Source organism: Coffea eugenioides, chromosome 5 (genome assembly GCF_003713205.1).
Source record: "Coffea eugenioides isolate CCC68of chromosome 5, Ceug_1.0, whole genome shotgun sequence".
In the NCBI taxonomy this organism is placed as follows: Eukaryota; Viridiplantae; Streptophyta; class Magnoliopsida; order Gentianales; family Rubiaceae; genus Coffea; species Coffea eugenioides.
The window spans coordinates 3,668,833-3,682,452 of NC_040039.1; positions in this window are offsets into that span (position 1 = coordinate 3,668,833).

Sequence of the window (13,620 nt, forward strand, 5' to 3'; positions counted from 1 at the left end):
TGCTCAAAAATTAATTGTAAGTCTAAATAATAGAGAGAACAGGGGCTTAGTAATTGTTTAAATTGCTCCTCGTGGGATCGACCCGATACGCATCTTGTACTAAAATTGCGACCTGTATACTTGCAGTCCAACGGGTGTAAAATCGGAATTAAACTTGCACTTAAAGTAAAAACCCGTCACTCGCCACTCGGGTGCACTTGGCATAGACGAAGGACACATAAAGCGAGACGCCCGACGCAAAAGACGTCCTCGCATGAACCAATTGGCCCGCACTTTCAACACAATTTAGTGTCATCCCCCGATCCCAAAATATCCAAACTTTCCCATCCACATAACTCGCCGCGGATTCGAATTTAAGCCTACGCCTTACTATTTCTAGTTGACTGACCTCAGACATTGGTTCCAGAAGTGCCAGAATTCGAACTGAATTGTCGCTACATATTTTTCCCAGATACCGGAGGGAGTCCGCCCGGGAGGCCCCCCGAATATTCCAACATAAAATATTAATTGGATTTATCATTAGAACGGAGTGAATAAGCAGCCTGCCGAGCTTGCATTACCTGTTTCTTGGCTTCCCCCTTGCGCGGGCGACCGCGTCTCCCCTTTTCGTTGCCCAGCGTTTCCCTGTCCAACTCGGGCGCACCGCAATCCTCCACCTGCGTCTCTGCACCCTTCACCTGGGATGAATTCCAACTAAGGCACAACTCCTTGTGAAAGTCCAAGAGTTGTTGCCTAGTGGTGGTCACTGCCTCCAAATTGTCCATCGACAAACTACGCGACAAGTCTCGCCTACGTAATCGACCCGAGGGGCCCCGTAGCGAGTCTGACATGCACCCAACTGCTTCCTCCCCCTCCAACTCCTGGAGAGCCGCAAAACGGTTCAGCCCCTCACGATCGGTGGTACTGTTCTTCCCCTCTTGGCCGTCCCTCGTGTAGCTCAAATCAATGACCAGCCGGTCACCTTGTTCCAGCAGCACCCCCGCCAATGCACCGCCCGAAATCTGTCCTTGCGCTCCTCGAGGTGGAGGAGGAAATTCGAGCTCAGCCCCCTCCTCTTGCTCCTTATCTTCGTCGGTTCCCACATGGTGCGATGCTGCCAGAGAGTTTGCTGCTCCCACACCCATCTGCAACCCCCCGTCCGCCTCATAATCGGTATCTACGCAATCCAGCCCAGGGAGGACCAGCGCGCCTGGCGCCGTGCGGTGCTCTTCTGCACTCACCTGCAGCTCTCTGCTGTCAGCTCCTATCGCCGCCTCCTCCTTTGCTGCCCAACTCACAGCTTCCGCGACCTCCGTTACTTCGCAACCAAAAGTTCCCGCATGCTCATTTTCTGCGCAGGCTACCGTTCCCGCAAGGTCAGTCCCGGCACCACCCAACCCAGGTAGGAGGAGCAATCCTGGCATCGTACATGGCCCTTCCGCACCCATCAGCAGCCCATTGCCCACACCCCCTGCCGCTGTAACTTCTGTATCTTCACAACGCACCCCGGACAGGACCTTTGGATTGATGATCCCCTCCGTGACATCTAGCGTATGCTCTGCTTCTGGCCGACCCAGCCCAGGAAGACGCCGAGCACCGGCCAGCGAGCGTGATGGCTCCGGCCCCATCAGCCGCCCCCTGCTGTCAGTACCTGCCGCCGCAACCTCTGTCTCCGCGCAACCCGCCCCCTGCAGGCTCTCTGGTGCCCTCTCAGGGATGGTCCCCTTGGCCATGAGCGCTTTTGGTATGTATTGTCGTTGCAGCTGTTGGGTTACCTTTCGCGAGGCAGGGCCTTGCTTTGCCGGCCGCTTTGCTGGGTCTTTCTGATAGCAGGCCGTCTCTACGTGGCCAAAGATGTTGCAGAACGTGCAGTAGTCTGGTCGGTTTTCCATCACCACCGGCTGCCAAAAGCCATACTCCTCCTCTCCTATCCACACCCGATGCACCGGTGACGAGGCAAGGTTAATTTCGACCAAGACTCTCGCTACCGAAGGGCGACGGAGGTCGCATGTTGCTGCATCAACTTTGAGCGGTCTGCCTAACGTCGAAGCCAACAACAGCAACTGGTTCTTGTGGAAAAGAGGCAACGGCAAATCTGGAAAACCCACCCAGACCGGCGCTACCGCCACTTCCTGATTCGCCCGGAATTCCAGCGACCACTTGGAGATGACCATTGGTGAGCTCCGGACATACCAAATTCTCCTGGCAAATAACCTAGTATAGTCTTCTTCCAGCGCTGGTCGCAGCAGCACGTGTTTCGGATCCAGAAGACCCACTGCACATTCGCCTTTGAGGCCGAGGGAGATGATGAACTTTTTGATAAACTCCATGGGTGGTCTGGAGTAAGGAAACCTCCCCACCAACGCATTCCGGAACGGCTCCGAGAGTTTCACAATCTCTTGTCGTGTCAGCCGAAGCGATGGTTCTCCTCTGTGGGAGGCGATCTCTCCCAATGCTGTCGGCTCTTTGCCAGCCGCTGAGACCACCGCCGCATATGAGAGGGCCGGCCCTCCATCCGGTGGCTTTTCCGACGGCCCAACGGCCGTCATGCAGTCTGTCGGGATGAACCCTAGCGAGGTTGCAGAAGGAAAGCCGTGTTGCCCTAGTTTTTTTAGCGCACTTTTTTTTTGGTGTATATGTTGATGAGCGAAACTTAACACTTGTTACTACTCATGTTTAACTAGGGATTCATTTCCAAACAAATACCAAAATCTCATTCTCATGATAATAATGGTTTAGAACAGTTTAGTCTTTCCTAATTTCTTGGTAAATAACTAACTCTGTTCTTGTTCATGCATGAAATGCAGATTTCATCCACTTGACTGTATTTCTATTCTCATGAACATACAACTCAAGCTCTACTCATGTTACTCCATTTTTACTACCATCTCTCAATGAGTAATAACAACTATAATTTTGCTATTGGTAATCAAACAACAACAAATAATCAATCATGCACAAGTAGACAAGTTATTACAAGATATCACAAGTGTAAGTCATATTCAATTCATATCACTTGGCCATAAGTTTCATCTACTCCCTAGTTATAGAAAATTAGCTACTCATGGATGATATAACAATCAAACTCATAACTTCATTAATGAAAAACATCTCAAGTTACAAGTACAAGAAGGTTAAGAAAAGCTTAGCCAAGTTAATGGTGAAGCCCTCCAATTTCTGCTATGTCTTGCACTGAAAATGATTACAAGATGAAGTCTCCAAGTGCTCCTTCAAGAACTTCTAGCTAGAGAGAAAATGTTACAAGAAGAAAACTAGTTATGTATGGTCTCTATGACTTCTTCCTCTCGTTCTGCATAAAAAGATGGTAGAAAGTGCCTTTTTTCTCCTCTCATGATTCCAACATCTCAGATTTGTTAAGAAAGTCAAAAGAAATGTTGTTTTGACTTGACAATAAATCATTTTGTCTTTCTTTTTGCTTCAGAAGCATGTGCCACCGAATTCTCTTACCAAAAATAGCTGGAAAGTAATGTGAAAAAGGGTTGAGCCACTTGCAGAGAAAAGAGGCCGATCGAGGGGTTGGATCTGAGGGGTTCAATACGATCTGAGCTCGGATCCTCAATTGATCCGACCTCGGATCAACTGACCTCGGATCAATTGCTCCAGATATTCAGACGAGGGCTCGGATCCTTTTGTTGCACATGGATCCGAGCTCAGATCCTTGTGATAAATTTCTAGATTTTCAATTCCTTCCTTTTTTCTTCATTTTTGCTCCTAGTTTCCTTTGTATTTTATCCTCCAAATGATCCTTGCCTTTTTTCTTTATCTCGTACATGGAATTCACATATCAATATCCATCAAAATATCACAAATTAAAGCATTAATCCATTCATTTATCAAGTCTTGAACACTTAAACAACATTTAAGCAGTTAGTACCAAAAGAGTTCAACTATGGCTTTAATCTTCTCAAACATACCAAAAGTTCATTCCAAACTTATACAAAATGTACGTTAAATATTCACTTATCAGTAGGGATAATTTCAGAAACCTCCCTTGAGGTTTCTGACAATTTCACTCACCTCTCTTCAGGTTTAAATAATTACACTAACCTTCCTTCATGCGATAAAATGACTATAATATTTTTCACTTATAGATAATTCCTACAAACCCAAAAATCATACAACTATAACTAGTTTTTCATTGCCATACAAAACAAACTCGTATCATCTCTCTCCTATCTTCTCTTTTATGCATCTGATAATCCACTCTTCTTCCACAGTCACAATCTACACAACTGACTAATATATCCCAAATCCTCATTATTATGGAAATAGTTCTCGCTCTCTTTTTTGTTTTCCTTTTTTTTGTAAGTATTATCATATTGAAATTGCCAAATGACAAGTTGTCAAAGCAGATTTGTTGTCAAACTCAATGAAGATCAAAAGGATGGCGATCACATAGAGTACAAACAAGAAAATAAAAGTGATAACTAAGAAAGGAAACTGGATTGAGGAAGGTTACACTATTATGCCAATTAGGCAAAAAAATTTTTTAGGACATAAAAATTGGAATAAGATTTATCTAGGGACATGGGATATGGTCTCTAGTGTTGCTTTTGATTGCTCCGCATTTGTATTCTTGGTGGGTTATATTATTTTAACGTCAATAAAGTTGCAACCATTTGGATTGAATTTGGATAGTACACTAGTCTATTCAAACGTTGAATTTAGGCAAAAAAATTGAGGCTAAAGGTTAGACTGACTGCAAACTTTAATTGTCATAGTTGATTTGCTTGGGAAGATTTGGTGAGGCAAAAGTGGGCGGTCAAAATTGTGAGAAAATAGAAATTAAGTTGAAATGGCTTATTGAGTTCATTAAAGTGGTGGTTATATCGTTTGTAATAGTTGCAATGTGGAAAAAAATTCATGAATGAGTTTATCCCCCTTCTAAATAACAAAGGGGTATTTTAGGAATTTTGGTGACGAATTTAGCATATTGGGTCTATATTGTTACTAAAATGCTAACAATAGGGGAGGTATGTGTAATTTTTTAAATTATAAAGGAGCTACTTGCAATAGTCAGAAACCTCAGGAGAGGTTTCTTAAATTATCCATTAATAGTGTACAGATATTGAGATTTTCTTCTCCTCTTTTATTGCCTTTTCTTTTATTCATTTGTCTTAAAATTCTTTTCTATTGCCCATCGTACAAAATCTTGATGAATTAAGGTCTGGTCAGTACATTAGTGGTCTCCAGGGTCAAAGACAAAAAAAAAATAATTCACAATTGTGGGCACAAATGTTCGGATTGGTTATTGATTGACAATTTTTGAAAGTGACCGAAATCAATCCCAGTAATAAATCACAATAAATCACCTAGAGAGTTCTAAGGATCGAACTCACAGGGACGAGTTCATGTTTTGGTAATAGTTAATTAGACCACATGTGCCCACCTTTCTTCAAAAAATTTATAAAATAAATATAGAACCAATCCCTTATGTGCTCGAAAATGTCTTTCAAGTCTGAAGGTGCAATTCTGTTGAAAGAGGAGAGAGAATACATATGCAGACTTCAAAAATGCCATTAATTTGGTGATCTTCTCTGTAGTACATGATCTTAACCTCGGTTAATGACTAATAGTTAAACAAGAAGGACCAAATGAACAAATAACTTTGATCTTCTTATAAACTACGACAACATCTCTGGCTTTCCCGCTGTCTCGAACCATAATCAATATCAAGTTTTGTTTTTTGTTTTTTTGTTGTTTGGTAAAATAGTGGATTATGTGTTTCTCTTGTACTCAAATAATAACTATCAGACTATCCATCATCACCCTAGCAACCTACGATGTTGAAAGAACATTAATGTAAACAATGGTTAGGTGATGAAAATTGGATGTGCATTTGAAATGAGCCTGCAAAACAAGTCAGAATATTATTATGGTCCGTTTCATGACCGCATGATAAGATAACAAGAATACTTAAATGTTTCTCTCATCTGCTATATGACAAATTGTTGTGTAGGACAAGTTACCACACGGATAAGATATTATGAATACTTAATTGTTTCTCTCATCAAATAAATGACAAACAATTATGTTGGAGAAGTTACTACACGTAATATGCATAGATAGATAAGTATAGAATTTGATAAACATAACAACTTAAGGTATGATTAATTGTATAAAGAATACTGAGCTTTTCTGTCTCTTTTACTATTTTTCCTTTTTTCTTCATCCGTCTTAAAATTACTTTCTGCTGCCCATCGTATAAAATCTTGATGAATTAAGGTCAAGTCAGAACAGTAGTGCCCTTGAGTGTCAAAAGCAAAAAAAAAAAAAAAATCACATTTTTTGAGCATAAATGTTCGGATTGGCTTCTTTCCTAGGAATAATTCTAATGACACTACACAACGAAACATCTGAATAAAATAATAGGATTGCAGTATGATTTACACAATGTACTATTGTTTGAACATAAACAATTTTTATAGGGTCATTTTACCTCCTTAACCTTTGTGCTATTATCAAGGGTTAATCTCGAAATCTCCCCTTAAGGTTTAATGAAAGTTGTAGTTTGCCCTCTAACGTTTATTTTTTCCTCACTTTATCCCCTATTTCAATCTGGATAATTTAGTTGACCATTAAAGTATGTGAGTAGACAAAAATGCTTTCTGAATGGTTTATAAATTAAAAACATTAAAAAAATAACAAAAAAGAAAGATCACCACCCCTTTCTTCCGCCATCATCACCATCCTACCCCCTTCTCCTTCATTCCCTCTCCCCTCCTTCGTCCTCTCCCTCTCCTTTGACCTTCATCCTCCAACCATCGTCATCTCCCCTTCCCTTCCTTACCCACCACACACCCTGCTCCCCCTCCTTCTCGCAACTAGATCTACTCGCAATGGCTGACCACTTTGGGTGACACGAGCAGGAGTGGGGTTGGGGGATAAGGAGGGGAGGAGGAGGTAGCGTGGGGAATAGGAGGAGGAAACGGAGGAATAGTAAATAATTTTAAAAATACCCCAAAAAAGTCTAAAATCTAAAACACTCTAAAATACAATTGTATAATATAGATTTTAAAATACAATTCTACAATAAAATGTTTTTTTTGAAAGTGCCTTAAAAGAATATTTAATCCATATGGGACTCTAGTTTTCGGAATCCTCCTCCATCCTTCAACATCCTGATGGATGATGTCTAACAATCTCAAATCCGACAAATGGTGGCTGGATATCATAAATGAGAGGCATGACAATGGACATCAAGTTAAGGAAATTAAATCTTGATTAATTTTACGAAACACAGAGCGCATAGGAAGGACTGGACCCAAAATTTTATGGAAGGATATAATTCTTTTTTTTTTTTGGCTACAACGATAACATTCTTATGACCCAATCTATTCTATTGTACAGGAAGGAAGGGTCTAAAGAGATTATATAAGAGACTAGTAGGTATATAGAACCAACTAAATCAAAGGAGTGCTCTGACACCTTTTTAAAAATTTTTTCACTACAGGTAAAGTTCGAATCCCTGACCTATAACTCAAAAAGGGATTTAATCCCTTTTTCGTGGCCACTGAGCTTTGGAAGGATATAATTTAGTGTGGACTGGTCCCATTTATTTTGTTGAAGGACAAGAATGGTCGCATTCGGGGTGTACGATGATGTTAGTGTCAATCAGCGTCATCTACCATGAAGAAAATGTGCATAGATTGTGGTACTCAATATCTTTACTAAAATATTATGCACCCCGAAGGACGAAAGAACATCAATGTAGACAATGGTTAGGTGATGAAAATTGGTTGTGCATTTGAAAATGAGCCCGCAAAAGGTGTTAGAATATTATTATTGTCCGTTTCATCACCCCATGATAAGATACCATGAATACTTAATTGTTTCTCTCATCAGCTATATGACAAATTATTATGTAGGACAAGTTACCACACGGATAAGATATTATGAATACTTAATTGTTTCTCTCATCAATTAAATGACAAATTATTTGTAGGAGAAGTTACTGCACGTAATATGCATAGATAGATAACTATAGTGTTTGATAAACATAACAGCTGTAAGGGTATAATTATTTGTAGGGATAATTTCAGAAACCTCCCTTGAGGTTTCCGACAATTTCACTCACCTCTCTTCAGGTTTAAATAATTACACTAACCTTCCTTCATGCGATAAAATGACTATAATATTTTTCACTTATAGATAATTCCTACAAACCCAAAAATCATATAACTATAACTAGTTTTTCATTGCCATACAAAACAAACTCGTATCATCTCTCTCCTATCTTCTCTTATATGCATCTGATAATCCACTCTTTTTCCACAGTCACAATCTACACAACTGACTAATATATCCCAAATCCTCATTATTATGGAAATAGTTCTCGCTCTCTTTTTTGTTTTCGTTTTTTTTTGTAAGTATTATCATATTGAAATTGCCAAATGACAAGTTGTCAAAGCAGATTTGTTGTCAAACTCAATGAAGATCAAAAGGATGGCGATCACATAGAGTACAAACAAGAAAATAAAAGTGATAACTAAAAAAGGAAACTGGATTGAGGAAGGTTACACTATTATGTCAATTAGGCAAAAAATTTTTTTAGGATATAAAAATTGGAATAAGATTTATCTAGAGACATGGGATATGGTCTCTAGTGTTGCTTTTGATTGCTCCGCATTGGTATTCTTGGTGGGTTATATTATTTTAGCGTCAATAAGGTTGCAACCATTTGAATTGAATTTGGATAGTGGCACTGGCCTATTCAAACATTGAATTTAGGCAAAAAAATTGAGGCTAAAGATTAGACTGGCTGCAACTTCAATTGTCATAGTTGATTTGCATGGGAAGATATGGTAAGGCAAAAGTGGGCGGTCAAAATTGTGAGAAAATAGAAATTAAGTTGAAATGGCTTATTGAGTTTGATGTGCGTGGGGTATACATATACAATTAGCTCATCTACAATCAAGTTTTACATTTATAATTCCTAAATATCCCACATGCGATTTGTCGCAAGTATATAAATCGTGAGCGAGTATAGGGTATTAAGGGTCGATCCCACAGGGAAGATTGCAATTACCGGTGCTTTTCGAACTCCTTTATTATCTAAACTGCCATAAACATATAAAAGTAATGAAAATTAGTACTAGAAAGCTCCTAGAGATATGGAATTCCTTACTACTCTTGCAAATGAGATTACCGATTAAGTGAATGTTATTATCTTGGCTAGTTATGGCGTAATTTCCTAATGTATGTGAAACATACTCTCGTAGTGAATCAACTATACTTATAGCTAAACCATATCTACTTTCGTGGCTATGAATTATGACGGGTTTTTACTTTAAGTGCAAGTTTAATTCCGAATTTACACCCGTTGGACTGCAAGTATACAGGTCGCAATTGTAGTACGAGATGTGTATCGGGTCGATCCCACGAGGAGCAATTTAAAACAATTATTAGATACTAATTTACTCTATTATTTAGACTCACAATTAATTTGAGCAGAAACTTCAGATTTTAATTCAACTACAAAAATTCTTAAATAGATAAATGCAATATCTCAAGGGGAGTAGAATTCACTAAATATTAAGATCTAGGGATGTAGATTCCACTTATGACACAAAAGATCTAAAATGAATTAATTCAACACTTGTTACTGCTCTTGTTTAACCAAGGATTCATTTCCAGAAATACCAAAATCACATTCTCATGATAATAATGGGTTAAAACAGATTAGTTTGTCCTAATCTCTTGGTAAATACTAAATCTGTTCTTATTCACACATGAAATGCAGATTTCATCCACTTGAACGTATTTCTATTCTCATGAATATACAACTCAAGTTCTACTTGTGTCATTCCATTATTTTTACCATTTCTCCATGAATAAAAATAACTATAAACCTGCTATTGGTGATCAAGCAACAACAAGTAATCCAACATACACAAGTAGATAAGTTAATACAAGACATAACAAGAATGAATAACAATCACTTCATATCATTTGGCCATAAGTTTCATCTACTCCCTAGATAAAGAAAATTAGCTACTCATGAATGATAAAACACTCATAACTTCATTAATGTAAATCATCATGAATTACAAATACAAACAGAGTAAAGAAAGTCTTAGCCAATATATGGTGAAGCCTTCCAAAAATCTCCTTTGTCTTGAACTTAGATGATTACAAGATGAAATCCCAATTGCCCCTTGCAAGTCCTAGGTAGAGAGAATATGATTTTCTGTAAGAAGCTAAGCTACGAATGGATCCCCGATCTCTCCCCATATTTCTGCATAAAAAGTACTCAAAGGCTCCATTTTTCCAAGTCAAATTCTATCCTTTGATTCCCAAATCTCCACTTTGTTAGCATAGTCAAAAACCAATATTTTTGACTTGAAAATAAGCCACTTTTCTTGCCCTTTTGTCTTCTGAAGCATGTGCACCGAATTCCCTTGCATCTTATAGCTGGAAAGTGGTGTGAACACAAGAGAATTGGCTGAGTCAAATTGCAGAATTTCGGCTATAAAACGCGCCTACACAAAACGCGGTTACAAGTCACGTTTTGTGTACTCGCGTATTCACTTTGGCCTTACTTCATCTGCGATTTTCTCTATCATAAAGGCCGAACTAGCTTTTGTGCAAAACACAAAAGTTGTAGCCCTTTGAGTTAGCTTTCCAATGCTTCAAGAATCATCCAAATCGGAGCTTTGTAGCCTGAGATATGATCGAAATACTGAAGAGTGTCAAAACTGACTTGTATTGCATTTCCTCACTTGAACGTTTTTCACTTCATTCTTCTTGTTGCCACTTGAATTTATCACCAAATCTCTATTTTTTACCTCATTTGACATCCTTTGGTGATTGAATCATCATTCCTGCATAAAAATGAAGTTTTTACCATTAAAATCAATAGAAATGCAATATTATCCACTTTTACCAAAAATATATAATTTTACCAAAAACCTCTTTATTTTAATTATAAAACTAAATAATCAACTCAAAATTAACTAATAAAATGCACTTAAAAATACGTAAAATAAACTCTTATCAAATACCCCCACACTTGAATCATTGCTTGTCCTCAAGCAATATAAAATTCCAACCATCAATGATCCAAAAATTGAAAATAAACATATGTAGTATTTCAACTCCATTTCCTTGAATCAAGGTAAATAACCCTTATGTGATCTTTCCATTAAGTTCAAGTACTCATAATATCAAGCAAAGAAGAGCCAAGTATACCATAATTTTACCAATTCAACTCAACTTCTTATTTTTATCTAATTTCGCAAGCAAGCAACTCCTATAGTCAATAAAGATGCTAACTAATCTCATGATCAACTTCTTATTTTTCTTAAAGAGGGATTTAATTAATTAATTAATTAATTTATTTATTTTTTATTTATTTATTTTAAGGGTTAAATATTACTTAAGTTGTGAAAAATGCCTTTTGACGCGAAGATCAACATTTTTAGATGCAGATCCCCGGTTACTCAACATTTCACATACTCAAGTTGCTTTGCATACTCTTAATTCAAGTACCTTTTTACGCGAATGTCGACATTTGTAGATGCCAACCCCCGGTTACTCGGTATGAGAATCATTGGAGTAGAATAACCCCTTTTTTTTTTTTAATATATATATATATAATAAAATTCCCTCTAAGAGTAATCATGAGAAGAGTATGACACTTATTAACCATATTAATTTCTTATCTTATAAAATTAGATAAAAAGAAGAATTTTCATCAAATATACAAAATGTAGGCATAATTTTCTCCACTTTACTAGATATACTTTCCTATAGATGTAAAAATTATAATCACATAAAAATCATTTCCAAATTTCATGAGAAAAGAAGTATCAAAACCGCATATATTTATTTCAAAAGGATAAGTGACAAAATTTTATTTATTTATTATAGTTAATAACATATATATATATAAGGTTTTGGAAAAATTTTGACAGAGTCTCCCCTTAAAAGTGGACTAAATCTCCCTGCCAGCAACCACAAGAAACACCATTTAAGCACAAGAATTATATCAAACACAACTAAAACCACAAGTATCACACATATTTCTCCCCCCACACTTAAATTACACATTGTCCTCAATGTGTAGGGAAGAAATGAAACAAAAGAAGAAAAGAAAAGAAAGAAGTACTCCCCAAGTCAATGGCTGAGATCCTTATCAGCCACTAATCACGAACCACTGTCAAAATACAAGTACCTACCACATAGAAAACAGAAATATAAAATGAAGTTAAACATCTTAAGTTCCACAAGTTAAGATAATTAGGCAAGCAAGTTCATCAACTAAAGATAGCTTCTGCAGTGTGCCAAGTCAGTCATCCCCCTCGGCATCATCGTCATCCTCTGCATCACGATTGGGCGGTGGATGAATGCCCAAATGATCTTCAATTCGGCTTAGACGATTCCTAACGTCAGCGAACTGGAATGCAAAGTCCTCCATATGATCAAAAAGTCGCTGCCAATTAGTTTGTGGTGGAGGAGGAGGTGGTGCTGCAGTAGAAGGTCCAGCTTCATCCCGACCATGTCTAGCCTTTTGTCTCCGCTCCTGAACAGGGCGTGGAATGTCTCCCGTGCCAATACCAAGGCGGCGAAGAGTAGTGATAGTCATCTCAGCACGTGGTGGAACATACTCCCGCCGCATGCCTTCCAAGGGAACCTCAAAACGGGGAAAGATTAAAGTCAGTAGACGAGGAAATGATAGTTTGAAGGAAGTTGTCTTACGCCTCGCCGTAGACCTAATGTGGCTGATGATGATGTTAGGCAATGAAATCCGAGCATATGGAGATGTCCGATTATGGAACATGTAATCCAAGAAGTAGATATCGCTCTTGCGGACCTCCGTGTGCCCCGTCTTCTTTGGGATGACATTGTGAGCCATCATGTAAATGATAAGCCGATGACGAGGTTCGAAGACATTCGCCAAAATGGTCTCCTTCCTTGTAGAGCGAAAAGGCTGGTACTCGAGACCAAATCTAGCCATGGCCAATGAAGGATCCCACCTCCTATTCGGGGGAACAAACTCCTTCTTCAAGTCTACTGGACGTCCGTCATCCATACACCCCAAAATAGCAGCCAAATCTTGCCGTGACAAGGTGAGTCGTCTTCCACGCACCCAGGACTCAACTATTTCTCCACTATGGCGCGCCTTACTTTCAATGTTGGCGTAAAACTCGCGCACCAAGTCTGGGTAGTAATGGTTTGGAAGGGTGAGAATCGGAGCCCATCCTAGCTGAGCAAAAGCTTCTGAGATGTTGTACATCATCTCAACTGGTGGACTGACGTGCATCTCAAACAAAAACTCCAAATTAGCACGCGCCTCATGCCACTCCTGATTCCTGCGAGTGTTGAACCTAGCACTGTCAAATACCGATCTTCCCGCTCCACGGGAGGTGCCCTCACCAGGTCGACGGTTAATTGGTGGAGGAGAAGGTGAATTCTCCTCTTCAGTCACCTCCATCTCTTCATTAACCTCCCTCTCCTCACTACTAGAGGATGAAAGTACCGCTCTTCTTCCTCTTGGCATAGTACCTAAAAAATATTTCAATTATTCACATGTACTACAACTCATTTTTTTGGCAACAAAAGTTCAGCATTAATCCAAATAACCTCAAATACAATTGCTTAAGTTCTAATCATTCAATG